The following is a 14,348-nucleotide window of genomic DNA, read 5'->3' as shown; positions in this document are numbered from 1 at the left end:
TTTAGGACAGATACACCATTAAACGTGTTTCTAATGACATTTCTAGCGAGAAATTTACATTTTCCTTGCATAATCTTCAGTCAGTGAATGTGTATGATCTTTATTAATCTTTATTATCTGAATGGGAAATGCAATATTTTAGGATCGATTCACCGTTAAACGTGTTTCTAATAACATTTTTAGCGAGAAATATACTTTTTACTTGCATAATCTTCAGTCAGTGATTGTGTCTGATCTTTAGTTTTATAGTTATTAGGAAGATTTAATCGGCTCGCTCTCATGTTTCAACGACGTCAGGTTGCTAGGGACGCTGCTTTCGCTAAACTAACAGCTCACGTGTTTCCTGCGTTTGTGTTATTAAACCGTTACTTTATGTAAGCGGATGTGAGCGAAGTAAGCTTGATAGCAGGTTTATTGGATTCCACAATCGGACAGGCAGGCACAGCTCCAACGGAAAAATACAACAACCAAAACTCCCGCCCGGAAGGAAACCCCCGGAACCCCCTCTCAGAAGGCCCGCCCCTTCCTCCCAAACCCTGTGACGTGAAACACGTTCAGGGTATCTGCAGGTTTCAGCAAGTCAAATTTAAGACTTTTTAAGACCTTTTTAATACCACCTTGAATGAAATTTAAGACCTTAAACCGGCGATGGTGGGGGGGATCCCGCTGTATTACAACCCAAGCATAGCATGCGTGTCACTCAATGAGACTCATTCAAGTTTACTTTCTGTCTGTTTATTGAACATAAAGTGATACTCCAGGGCTCCAGACTAACTTTTTCCTTGGGTGCACTGGTGCGCCAAAATTTTTAATTTGGGTGCACCAGCACGTATTTATGGTGCACCCAAGTTGTGAGTTGTTGAGAGGGGGGTGACAGCGTCTGGGCCCCCGGGCAGCTGCACCGGTTGCACCGTCGATATTTACGCCACTGATTAATTTTATTTTCACCATTAAATAAATGCCTTCAGTAAGACCTGGGGGGTATACCACGAACCTCGTTGAACATACCCAGGCTTTCTTAGGAAAACCTGGCTCGACAGAGCCGCAACTCGCAATCACAGTTAAATGGTACCACGACGCTCACTTTAGATTCAATTAGTAGAACCAGGTTTTCCGCTTTAGGTTCAATGCGCGTTCACATAAAAGGGGCGTTTCTCGCGTCATTTGACTCACCCTTATGCAAAATAAATCGCGCAAGAGCGGTGTATTTCATCCAAGGCGAGCAATGTATTATTATGAACTCCTACGAGGAATTCAAAGTTCAAATCACAGCCAAGGGGAACACGGTTGCCCATAATATGGCTAGGGTGGCGTGCTGGCAAAAATAGCCGACCGTGTTAATTCGTAAGTGAAAAGATTCAGCATATTGTCTAAAAAATATTATGTATCATCATCCCTTTTACCCCCATATATGTGGGGCCCCATGAATTGCGAGCCCAAGTACCGGGAATGCACTCGATCTCCGACCCAATATCGGACGTGCACGTCAAGTTGCTTGCTTTTAGTGGCGTGGTTCAACGTCTCAAATATCAAAACAAAATCAGCCTTGTTGACGCTGCAGATTAGCTCATTTCGGATGAAAGGCGCTGGTCCGAAGCGAGTTATATACGCCGTTTTGTCCCTTCCAGCAGTAAAGGTGCTCGCGATTTGAGAGTCAGGGAACATCAAACCGAAGAGATCTCCTATCCCCTCATTCGAGTTGTAGGACTGGTGCTTGACCACTGTGTTTAGAATCCACAACACCTCCGCTTTCAGTGTAGGTGTCGCACCAAATGCTACCCTCAGGTCAGTGCTAGCAGCGCGGACCGTCTGCGGCGGTGGCGCCGGGGCAGAGATGGAAAACGTAGAAATGGCTGGGGTCTGTGTGTGGCTCCAGGCAGAGGTTTTATGTTTTTGGCTCTGCATATGGCTGACGACAGCCTTAATCCCCATGGTGCTTGAATGTAGGCTACTTTTGCACGGAATGCATCTGGCCTGTTCTGGGTTGGCAACGGACGCTAGCCAACCTCGGAAACGGACGTCTTCCAGCCAACTGACGTTGAACTTGCATTTACCCATTGTTGCAGACTAGCTAGCAAGCGCGCAGACATCCGTTTATATATGCAGCTAGCAAGAAAGTAGCCCCTCGTACATCTCCTTCCCGAAAAGTCCCGCGAGAAAATAAATAAATAAAATAACCCTGCCCCGACAAATTTAAGACCTCTGAGTTATAAATTTAAGACCAGCATATGACATTTTTGACGAATTTAAGACTTTTTAAGGCCTTAAATTTAGAAAAATGAATTTAAGACTTTTTAAGACTTTTAAGACCTCCGCGGACACCCTGACGTTTATCTGAGAGCCAACCCAGTCGCCAAAAGCATACGTTGACAGTGTATATTTTCGTGAACACTGGATTACGTCGCATTTCAACATAAAATAGCAACACATTCTCACTCCGAGCGCGTTGATTTCTGACGAACGGTCAGTGACTTTTGCTTCAGTTTCTGACGCAAAAGGGTACCCTTGCGCTGCTTTTTTAGACGCATGGGGTTTTCAACTAGTTACAATGTAACCCTTTGACGGGGGACCCGATGGCTGCACAGAGACGCTATGAGCATTCATATCCCATTGGCTAACGGAGGACCTTGCGCTTCTTTTTTCTACGCAGGGGGTTTTCCACTCATTGCAATGTAATCCCTCCACGGCAATATATGAAGCTATGAGCATTCATTTCATTGGCTAACGGAAGAGCCGATGGCTGCACATAGAGACGCTATGAGCATTCATCCCATTGGCTAACGGAGGACCTTGTGCTTCTTTTTTCGACGCAGGGGTTTTTCCACTCATTACAAAGTAATCCCTCCACGGCAATATATGAAGCTATAAGCATTCATCCCATTGGCTAACGGAAGAGCCGATGGCTGCACAATAACGGCGATTTTACAGTGACATCTGTGACATTCCTCAAAACAACTACACCAACGTGTCCTTGTTAATTACACAACATGTATGGGTTAAGGCTCTGGGCATCAGTTGTCCTGTTTGGTCCTTTGATTGAGAGAAACAATCGTTTTTTTGATCAGTGTTGGGTAGCTGAGGTCGTTGCTATAGAGACCACGTCCGTCCGTTTTGTTTCACAACTGACAGAGCTGCCAAGTCTCACCATTTGGCCCTGAGACACACTCAGTTCAACCAGTTCACACACTATCACAGAGGAGGAAGAGAAGAAGAAGAAGAAGAAGAAGAAGAAGAAGGAGGAGGAGGAGAAGGAGAAGGAGAAGGAGAAGGAGAAGAAGAAGAAGGATAACTAGAACTGCAAGCAGTTATGCAGGGGTCCAAGAAATGTGCATTTCGCCACCCTGAACCTGTGGATACAAAGGATTTGACTGTGGTAGGAGTAGCGAGATGTCAGTGTAGCGTTTTCGCGGCGAAATTTTGTAGAAGATATACAATTTCCTCGTTTATTGCGCCCCCTGAGGGCGTAATTTTCCGAATTTTTTATCGAACGCCGTTAAGGTTAGCACCAACATGTGTGTAAAATTTGGACTCGATCCGATTTCTAATTTTGGATTTCTTTGGATTTTTGATTTTCCACGTCTAATTTAGCTCATAAACCAATATTCAAAACGCTACCGTTTCGTCGTCGACGGTCGGATCAAAATTGTTTCTAACGATTTGATTTCGTGTGTGTCTGAAGATGTCGTGTGCAAAGTTTGGTGTCAATCAGTCAAGAAATGTGTGAGGAGTAGCGAAAAAACAGTTTAGCGGTTTTCGCGATTTAGCGAAAAATATTCATAGACGCAAATGGGCGTGGCCTAGGCCAAAAGATGCAGCAGACTCCAGTGCATCTGTGTGTACAAGTTTTTGGACTCTGGGAGGTTCGGTGTGGGAGTTATAGCCCCAAACGCGTATTCCTTGGTATAGCGCCACCTAGTGGCCGGCGTGTCTGGATTTGGTTATCTGAGTAGCGGTGCCGTACCTGGATCTAGTCATGCAATTGGCGCGTGTGCACCATTTACGGTTTGGGCTGTGGTCCCACTTTCAAGCCAGTAAGTATAATAATCCTTACAAAAACAATAGGGATCCAACCTGTTGGCTTGGACCCCTAATAATAAGAAGAAGGATAATAATAAGAAGGATAATAATAAGAAGAAGAAGGATAATAATAAGAAGGATAATAATAAGAAGGATAATAATAAGGATAATAATTAGAAGAATAGAAGAGGCGGAGGAGGAAGGGCTGATGCACATTCTCATTCCGAGCGCGTCGATTTCTGACGAACGGTCAGTGACTTTTGCTTCAGTTTCTGACGCAAAAGGGTACCCTGGCGCTGCTTTTTTAGACGCATGGGGTTTTCAACTAGTTACAATAACCCTTTGACGGGGGACCCGATGGCTGCTGAAAACCCCATGCGTCGAATGCGGCCAGTTTCTGAAGCTGAGGTCGTTGCTATAGAGGCCACGTCCGTGCGCTTTTTTTGACAACTGACGTTGCAACCCTTTCTCATCAAAATTACGTTCCCAGAGAACTATTCGGCATTCTCAATTACGTTTGTCTAAAAAACGTATTTTGTCCGTGATTACGTTTTATTGAACATATTGTAATGACCAGGCCGGTGACATAACGATGTCGAGTCATTAGCAATTGAAGGAACTTTTAATGAACCAAAACCAGGTCACTGAAACCCGTAACCAACGGCAGAAATCCCACCCAAAACAAACCCTGGTTACCCCGGCAACCCCCAACACGGTCTCACTCATGTGCAGGCCCCCACCCTCGTGTTCTTCCAAGGCCCTCCCCCAGCTGACCTAATGATTCGCCCCCACACTGATTGACAAGAAGAACATTACAATACATGCACACAGAACAACTGGCATAACGGACAACGAAATACAATGCAACACATAACACACAAACTATTTAACTGTCCCAGGGTCGCTACAATATCGTAAATACAACTTCGTTCTCAGCCTATTTTTGCCATTTATTTACCGTGTTACTATGGCAGAATAAAGAATAAATTAATGCATTACCATTCATCTTGAACATGTGTTTTTACAGTACAGAGTGGTGGAGAGGGATGACGTATGTTGGCAAACCCGGAAGTGAGCGTCGCCCTCGGTTCCCTTGACAAAAAGCCAACGGGTTTTCCAACGGATTTTGGATTATTGCAGAAAAATCCTCAACTCCTCAAAAACGGAAAATAAATAAATAAATAAAAATAACCGTGCTCCAAAGAACGAAGTGTAAACCAATGCATTCTGAATGGGAGTGTTTCTCCGAATTTTCCATGCTACACAACGAGATGTAAACCCATGCAAATAAAGACTTCATGGTCATAATAATTTAAATATCATTAATCTACTACTGAGTGTGTAGGGAGGTAGGCTATTCTATTTTTTTCAACGGGGCTGAATCCAGTCACTTGACCGTCATGGTTGCTATGGTGGTTGCTATCGACCGCCCCCTCTAACCCTGCGTTCACACCAAAAGATGCATTTGCTGCCCGAACGCGTTGACGCCTGAGTTTTGTGGCGCGTCAAATCAAGTTTTGCGGCGCGTCAAACTCTTGACGCGCGTCAAAAGTAGAAATATTTCAACTCGAGCAGCATTTGACGCGCTGCAAAATACGTGAAAGCGCCCTTCGCCCGTGCCGCGCCGCAAATCAGATTTTGACGCGCCTCAAATCAAGTTTTGCTGCCCGTTTTCTCGGCAGCAAATGCTGCGGCAGCAAAGCGTCTCTACATTCACTTTGAATGGGATCACGACGCGCGTCAACTTTTTGCATCTTTTGGTGTGAACGCAGGGTAATACTCGTGGCTCACGCGGCAAAGGAGCTGCCGTCAATTGGGTTGTTTTTGTCGTAAACTAGGGTCCGATGGTTGAAAAATAGACAGATATTCCAAGGTATCCTTAAAAGGCAGCTTGGATGTGTTTATTTTCTGCAGTTTAGACTTTTTCTATAACTAATTTTTGAAAGCAAAACACCAAGCTCATTGATTTAACGAGGGAGGGTTATTTGAAACAATTTATTGAATAAATATTTGTGACAGGTCATTCCTTCTCCTGATTTTACTTCCTATTTATGTCTAGGGTAAACCCCTACTGTCCACAAGCATCCCCCCCCTCCCCATATGGATTTGGAGAATTGTTGCCACGTCCCAGTGGTGGAGGTATCATATATATAGGAAAGAGGGCATTCAATTATAGCCTACAATGATCAATTAGGAGGCCGAAGCCTTAAAGGAAGTGATACAATAGGTGACTGAGTTGACAACATTTAAGTAAGCTGTATATGTATAGGGTCTCTTATACATCAAAGAGGGTCTCAAAGGACGCATACGCTTCAACCTGTGGCTCCAGCACTACAGGAAATGACTCAGCAAGTGCTCCATCTCGTTGCAACTCACCCAGCGGCTCGCTTGCAAGATTTTGGCCTGAAGTTCTTCCCAGACCTACACCCTAGCCATCCAACATGCATATCTGAGAATCAGGCCTCTCTTTAATAATGACAAAAAGTTATGAGAGAAACACACATTAACTTTTTGTTATCTCATAAGCGGCGTGGTGCCGGCTCCTTTTGACCTTTTGACCCCCGACTTCAAAAACGTGGCCACAGGCCAGCTGTGTCTACACACCTTTAGCCACAAATGTACACCTCCATCCCACAAAAAATGGGGACTAGAAACTAACCTCTGTCTTATGTACATTTACTGTACTGTTGGAGGTCACGCCCCTTTGCCGACCTTTTCGAGATAGCTAGGGATGCTAAAATGTTTACACACATTTCCCGGGGCCCCGTGAACGACATATCCGAGATTTGGAGTTCTAGCCCTTAGAGAAAAAAAGTTTTCCCAAATGGAGTGTCATTTGGACAAAGCCCCTCAGAAGTGTAGCCTGCAAGACCTAATGGTTCAGAATGTGGTGGAAAAAGTTTTTGAGATAGGAAGGTCCTACCGCCCTGAAATTTTAATACCTTATTCTAGGGCCTAACTGGGACCTCCGCACCGAAACTTGGCCCGGTCGGACCCCGAGGGCAGGAAGGGGGCCGGGCCAAGTTTCGTTGCGGGGGCCCCAGTTAGGCCCTAGAATTCCTGCCCTCGGGGTCCGACCGGGCCAAATTTCGGTGGGGGGGTCCCAGTTAGGCCCTAGAATAATGTATTAAAATTAGATAGGGCGGTAGGACCTTCCTATCTCAAAAACTGTTTTTCCACCACATTCTGAACCATCAGGGCTTGCAGGCAACACTTCTGAGGGGCTTTGTCCAAATGACAGTTCATTTGGGAAAACTTTTTTTCTCTAAGGACTAGAACTCCAAATCTCGGATATGTCGTTCTCGGGACCCCGGGAAATGTGTGTTAACATTTTTGCATCCCTAGTTATCTCGTAAAGGCCGGAAAAGGGGCGTGACCTCCAACAGTACAGTAAATGTACATAAGACAGAGGTTAGTTTCTAGTCCCCATTTTTTGTAGGATGGAGGTGTACACTTGTGGCTTAAGGTGTGTAGACACAGCTGGCCTGTGGCTACGTTTTTGAAGTCTGGGGTCAAAAGGTCAAAAGGAGCCGGCACGACGCCGCTTATGAGATAACAAAAAGTTCATGTGTATTTCTCTCATAACTTTTTGTCATTATTAAAGAGAGGCCTGATTCTCAGATATGCATGTTGGATGGCTAAGGTGTAGGTCTCGGAAGAACTTCAGGCCAAAATCTTGCAAGCGAGCCGCTGGGTGAGGTGCAACGAGGTGGAGCACTTGCTGAGTCATTTCCTGTAGGGCTGAAGCCACAGGTTGATGCGTATGCGTCCTTTGAGACCCCCTTTGACATATAAGAGACCCCAAGGTACAGCTTACTTGTAACTGTTTTCGACTCAGTCACCTATTGCATCACTTCCTTTAGGGCTTTGGCCTCCTAATTGATCATTGAAGTATAATTAAATGCCTTCTTTCATATATGATACCACCACCACTGGGACGTGGCAACAATTCTCCAAATCCATATGGGGTGGGGGGGTGCTTGTGGAAAGTAGCCAGGGGCGTACACTAGACATAAATAGGAAGCAAACACAGGAGAAGGAATGACCTCTCACAAATATTTATTTAATAAATTGTTTCAAATAACCCTGCCTCGTTAAATCAATGAACTTGGTGTTTTGCTTTCAAAAATAGGTTACAGAAGAAGTCTAAACTGCAGAAAATAAAAACATCCAAACTGCCTTTTAGGATACCTTGGAATATCTGTCTATTTTTTAACCCTCGGACCCTAGTTTACGACAAAAACAACACAATTGACGGCAGCTCCTTTGCCGCGTGGTTTTTAGAGCCATGTAAGGATTAGAGGGGGCGGTCGATAGCCACCAACATAGCAACCATGACAGACAAGTGACGTCGGGGAAATAGCGTCCAGGAAAAATCGGAGAAACACTCCCATTCAGGATGCATTGGTTTACATTTCGTTCTTTGGAGCACGGTTATTTATATTTATTTATTTATTTATTTTCAGTTTTTGAGAAGGTGCTTCAAAAATGCAAAATTTTCTGCAACAATCCAAAATCCAATGGAAAAACCCGTTGGCTTGTTGTCAAGGAAACCCAGGGCGACGCTCACTTCCGGGTTGGCCAACATATGTCATCCCTCCGCCACGCTGTACTGTAAAAACACATGTTCAAGTTGAATGATAATGCATGAATTTATCCTTTATTCTGCCATAGTAACACGGTAAATAAATGGCAAAAAATAGCCTGAGAACGAATTCATATTTGCGATATGTTCAATAAAACGTAATCACGGACAAAATACGTTTTTCAGACAAACGTAATTGAGAATGCCGAATAGTTCTCTGGGAACCTAATTTCGACGAGATAGGGTTGCTCTGTCAGTTGTCAAACATAGCGGCCGGACGTGGTCTCCATAGCAACAACGTCAGCTACCCAACACTGATCAAAAAAATTATTGTTTCTCTCAATCAAAGCACAAAACAGGACAACTGATGTCCATAGCCTTAACAATACATGTTGTGTAATTAACAAGGACACGTTGGTGTAGTTGTGTTGAGTAATGTCACAGATTTCACTGTAAAATCGCCGTTAATGTGCAGCCAACGGGTCTTCCGTTAGCCAATGGGATGAATAGCTTCATATATTAAAAGAAGCAAAAGGGTACCCTTTTGCGTCAGACGCTGAAGCCAAAGTCACTGACCGTTCGTCAAAAATCGACGCGCTCGGAGTGAGAATGTGTTGCTATATCAGGAGTTAATGCACGCCCTGCTGCCGTGGTAGAAACAACATTATTCACGAGCTATAATCAACCCCTACACATCAATATTAATGATAATAACCCATTAAATACGGTATGATTTCTAGATGTCATGGCAACGTCCGCTCGCGACACTGGACTTGCGAGGCATCGACGCAGACTTTCATTCACATATTCAAAAACAAGACAATAGATGGCTAGATAAAAGGCATACAATTCTAAAAAGAACAGATGAAGCATCTACCCTTTTTCCATCGCGGTTTGCCTACAGAGCAGCGCACCTGCATTTAATATATCCGTGAATTGTCACAATTTCTCAGAATCAAAGGTGACTCCCCATTCCGTCTGCAGGAGACGCCGAAGGGTACCTTTCCCGTCACCGACCGACGGCAAAGGATAGGCCTACCTTTCCCGTCAGTTACCGACGCTAAAGTGCCTTTGCCAACAGTCGGTATTTGACGTTCTCGGAGTGAGACTGTGTTGTTGAAACATGCGAGCGAGTGGATAAAATCGTCCTAATAACCATAAACTAAAGATCAGACACAATCACTGGCTGAAGATTATCTAAGGAAAAGGCAGGCTATATTTCTCGCTAGAAATGTCATTAGAAACACGATTAATGGTGTATCTGTCCTAAAATATTGCATTTCCCATTCAGATAACAAGGTATAACATCTATCTGACGGACCCCCGCGTCGTGGAATACGAGTATTCCCCCTGGCCGTGGTATAAACAATAGCCTATTATTCACGAGTTATAATCAACCCCTACACAGCCATTTTATTGATAACCCATTAAACCCATTAAATACGGTATGATTTCTAGATGTCATGGCAACGTCCGCTCGGACGTTGTCCGCTCGTCCACAATTTCAATATAACAATATAACAATCAATGTTCTGTACGGAGATTTGGGAGAACGCTGCCGGACAGAACCTTAGTTTGGAAGTCGTGCTTAGTGACACGACAAATACTTCCAATTTAAATACATGAGTTGGATAATTGTGCTCCTCAACACGTAAATGTAGAAAATACGTGACCCTGATCACAATAAATAGATTAAAATAACATGACAGTGTCACGAATTTTCGTGAGACCGGGTTGTTTATTTACAACTTGACTACTGTCCAGCAAGTTGACGTGACAATGAGGGCGCCCCAGCGCCCACTCCACTAACCTGACATGGAAATGAGCGGTAGTCTAGACAACTGGCGAGTTTTGTTTTGAGTTTAGTTTTTTTTTTTTTTTTCAGGGCGCGCTCGTGCGCGCACATAGATTGCGCCCTGAGCCTATATTTATATTTTTTCAACATCAATCTCCCTATAATATGAACAAAATATGTTCAGGTTAGACTTTCTCTCTTGAAAACGGGCAAAACGCTAACGCTAACCCTAACCCGGAAAATGAATTAAAAAAACTACAAATGTTCGGAAAATGCAATACACTTAAGTGTGCTGCGCCATGTTTTTTGTAGTTCTAAAATGTTTAATTAACGTTTTCCATTATGTCAAAATGTGTCAAGGAACTTCGCAAGTGTATTATATGTTTTAGGGACTGGGGAGCACATTTATTTGGTCAGATTTCATTTTTACTATTGTTAATTTGGGTGAAATCTGGTTTTGACCCTACCCAGTAGCGCCCCTTGATGGTTTGGCCATGAGGCCAAAGGCCATGATAGAAGAAGTCAAGAGCTTTCCAAAAATGTTTTCCCCATGTATGTATCACATTGTGTTGCTTTTCTGTAAGCCTTTAAAAGAGCCTTAGGTTCAAGGTTCAAAGGGCATTCCTGAGGAGCAGGAACCACCCAGAATGTCCACAGTGGCATATTTGTACTCCGCAGATCAAGACCTTTCCAACGATGTCTTCATTGTCATCCTACGACAAAGATTCATTTTTATCTTGCTCACTGCCAAGGCACTTACTGATGTGTACTTTCTCACAGCCTACATAGAGCCAAGATGGATAAAATCACTAAAACATATTTTAAGGGATATTTAGTGGCAAAATGTGTTCAACATATTGATGGTGACCTTATCCTTAGTCATGCTTTTCAATTTGGAGCAGTTTAGACCCCATTTACCCCTTAAACTACTTAATGTTTCATATCAATATTTCCATATTAGGCCTACTGGCTATATATGACCATTTATAGCCATTGTGTTCCCTTCTCCATGGCTGACAGGATTGCCCTGGATGAACCAATAGTATATAATACACAGTTGTTTTTAATTGACCAAGATATGAGCTTTTGAAAGAAAGTAGGCCTGTGCCATAGTAACATGCAAAGGGCTTTAGAACTACAGAAAACATGGCGCCGCACACTTAAGTGTATTGCATTTTCCGAACGTTTGTAGTTTTTTTAATTCATTTTCCGGGTTAGGGTTAGCGTTAGCGTTTTGCCCGTTTTCAAGAGAGAAAGTATAACCTGATCATATTTTGTTCATATTATAGGGAGATTGATGTTGTAAACATATAAATATAGGCTACATTTTACGTGTTTCCAGCTGCTTTATTTGTCCATGAATTGGACAAACATGAATTGAGTTAACATTGTGGGACATACATTGTGGTGTGGGACAATAATAGTATTTTTTTTAGTTTTTTTAACAAACTTTATTGTCAACACTTATGACATTACAACATAAACAATAGTACAGTAAGGACAGTACTTCCGGCTGGTCCTCCCAATGGGACAGGTGGTCACGGCCATATATATATATATATATAAAAAGTATATATGTCTATGGTCACGGCGTCTTTCAGCCGTTGCCCAACCTGACGTCATTGAAAATTGGTGCAGGAATCAGAGCTATAGAGTAAACATAGTTGTTTATAGAGTTGTTTACTCTATAGCTCTGATACAGGAGTAATAACTAACCAATAGGATGGATGCCCACATCGTCCATTAGAGCCGTGGTCGTGTTAATACAGGAGTGGATGGGCTGCTGGAGCACCCGCTCTGAACGTCAAATATCGCCTGAGACGTCATCACATTGTAGTGAATTGAACCCCCTCTCCGTCTGCAGACTACGTGGAAGGGTACGCTAAAGTGCCCTTACCGACAGTCGCTATTTGATGTTCTGGGAGTGAGACTGTGTTGTGCTCTTTTTAAAGAGCTGCATTTTAACTTAACCCTAACCCACACTCTTCAGGCCTTCCTCCAAGCATATGCCCTAGGTTCTCAGCGGTATTGTCTGAGGGTGACTCATTTTGGTCACTATTACCACTAAAAACAACAAATAAACAAAAAGCTTCATTTTATAAACTGGGCCTCCAAAGTGCTCTCTGAAACTATGCCTGGGCTGGCTTGTGTCCAATGGGAAAATGAATTATTTTAATTATAGGCTACTATTAATTTAGTCAACAACTTGAGGGTACTAGATATTTGATATAGGCCTATTCAATCTATTAAATATATCAAATATCTTGTACAGCCAAACTAGTAATTACACTGCATCTAGATGATTTGTCAATAAAAAGCAAAGGTTTAGAAAGTACAGTATTTCCCTCTAAAATGTAGTGGATTGTAAGTATAAAGATAAAGCATAAAATGGAAATACTAGTAAAGTAGGCTAAAAGTACACCAAAATACTAAAGTAAAAGTACTTAGTTAGTGTCCACCACTAGTATAGTGAAACTTTGGTTTAAGGAGAGAGACTTTAAAGTTAACAATTTTCTATTTTGCGGGGTTTACTTTAGCGTTAAATGTGAAACATCAGTTATTTGCAACACTAGTCTGTAAAACTACCCTGTGAGCAGGGGCGGACTGGCCATCGGGAGGTTCGGGAGATTTCCCGAACGGCCGGACGATTTCAGGCCGAGCCGGCCGGCCGTAATTCTTTTTTTTTTTATTATAAATGTATATATTTTTTTTTGTTGTAAAAGATGTAAAAAAAAATGAAAAAGTTAAGTAAGCCGTGATTTGGGGTGGCCTGCTACCGGATATTCTTACTTACAGCGCGAAACGGAGCTCTTGCCTGACGGTGAAACGGGGCCGATGTATTACTGTCAATTTAGAGGGGGGAGCACCCCCACAGTGTATGGGGGCAAAGCGAGCGGCCAAAGCAGCAGAGCAGCCGAACGGCCCCACCCAACTTGGACTGCTCCGCGGTCTGTCATTTCTGATTGACTCAGCCTGACACACGGCCGGGTCACTTACCCGGTACTTCTCGTTGATCTCACTGAAGTTACACAGAAATACGAAAATATCAAAAAGGAAAAAAGGTGGTGAAGAGGCAAAAGAATTGGGTGGCGCTCAGAAGTTGAGGTTGAAAAGGAAAAAAATGTTAGAGCAAGACGCAGCCAAATGTGCTAAATTAACCGACCTTTTCCGTGGAAAAGCCAAGGTTGACGGCGACGCCCATGTCAGCGAGACCAATGGTTCGGCGGGAACAGGACACAATAGTATAGCTATGACAGGTGCACTAGCGAGCATGTTTGGCAATATAAAAATGACTTGAACTAATTATGGAAGTACCAGAGACGTCGGAGAACAATTCATAATATTGTAATGCCCACGGAAGAGGCAGTGAATGAAGTATTGATTAGAGAGCGATTTATTAGATACCACCGCTAATAAACCATTGGAACACTTCAACACCAGTAACCACAGCAACGCACAACAAACCCCGGCCCGCCCCCATCTCCCAAACCCTGTGTATGTGTGTGACAATTTTTTTCCACTAAAATAATTGTATCTTGCACTAGGGCTGTGCAATTAATCGAATTTCGATCGCGATATCGATTTTGGGGTCAAACGATCTCCAAACTCGTATAATCGAGTTGAAACGATTAATTTGACATTTTCCGTTTTACAGTAGGCCTAGAGAGTTTATGAAAGTTTATGAAAGAGACGCGCATGCGAAAGCATTCAACGCGGCGAGAGGGAGTACAATCTAACAGGCGTGCTGCATCAGGAAGTATGCCGTTGGCAGGAGGCGGGACATGCCAGTGAACCGCCAATCAGCAGCATCGACTGTTGACAGACATGTTGGAGTAGACCTACCGTGTGGAATATTAAAGTTTCAGTAACGTTACAGTTTGATGAACGATAACAAGCTCCTATAGCAGACTTTAACTAAGGGTTCTTTAAGGCAGAACTGCCAAGTACATC

This window comes from Gadus chalcogrammus, chromosome 3 (assembly GCF_026213295.1).
Source record: "Gadus chalcogrammus isolate NIFS_2021 chromosome 3, NIFS_Gcha_1.0, whole genome shotgun sequence".
NCBI classification, from domain to species: Eukaryota; Metazoa; Chordata; class Actinopteri; order Gadiformes; family Gadidae; genus Gadus; species Gadus chalcogrammus.
This window is presented reverse-complemented; position numbering follows the sequence as displayed.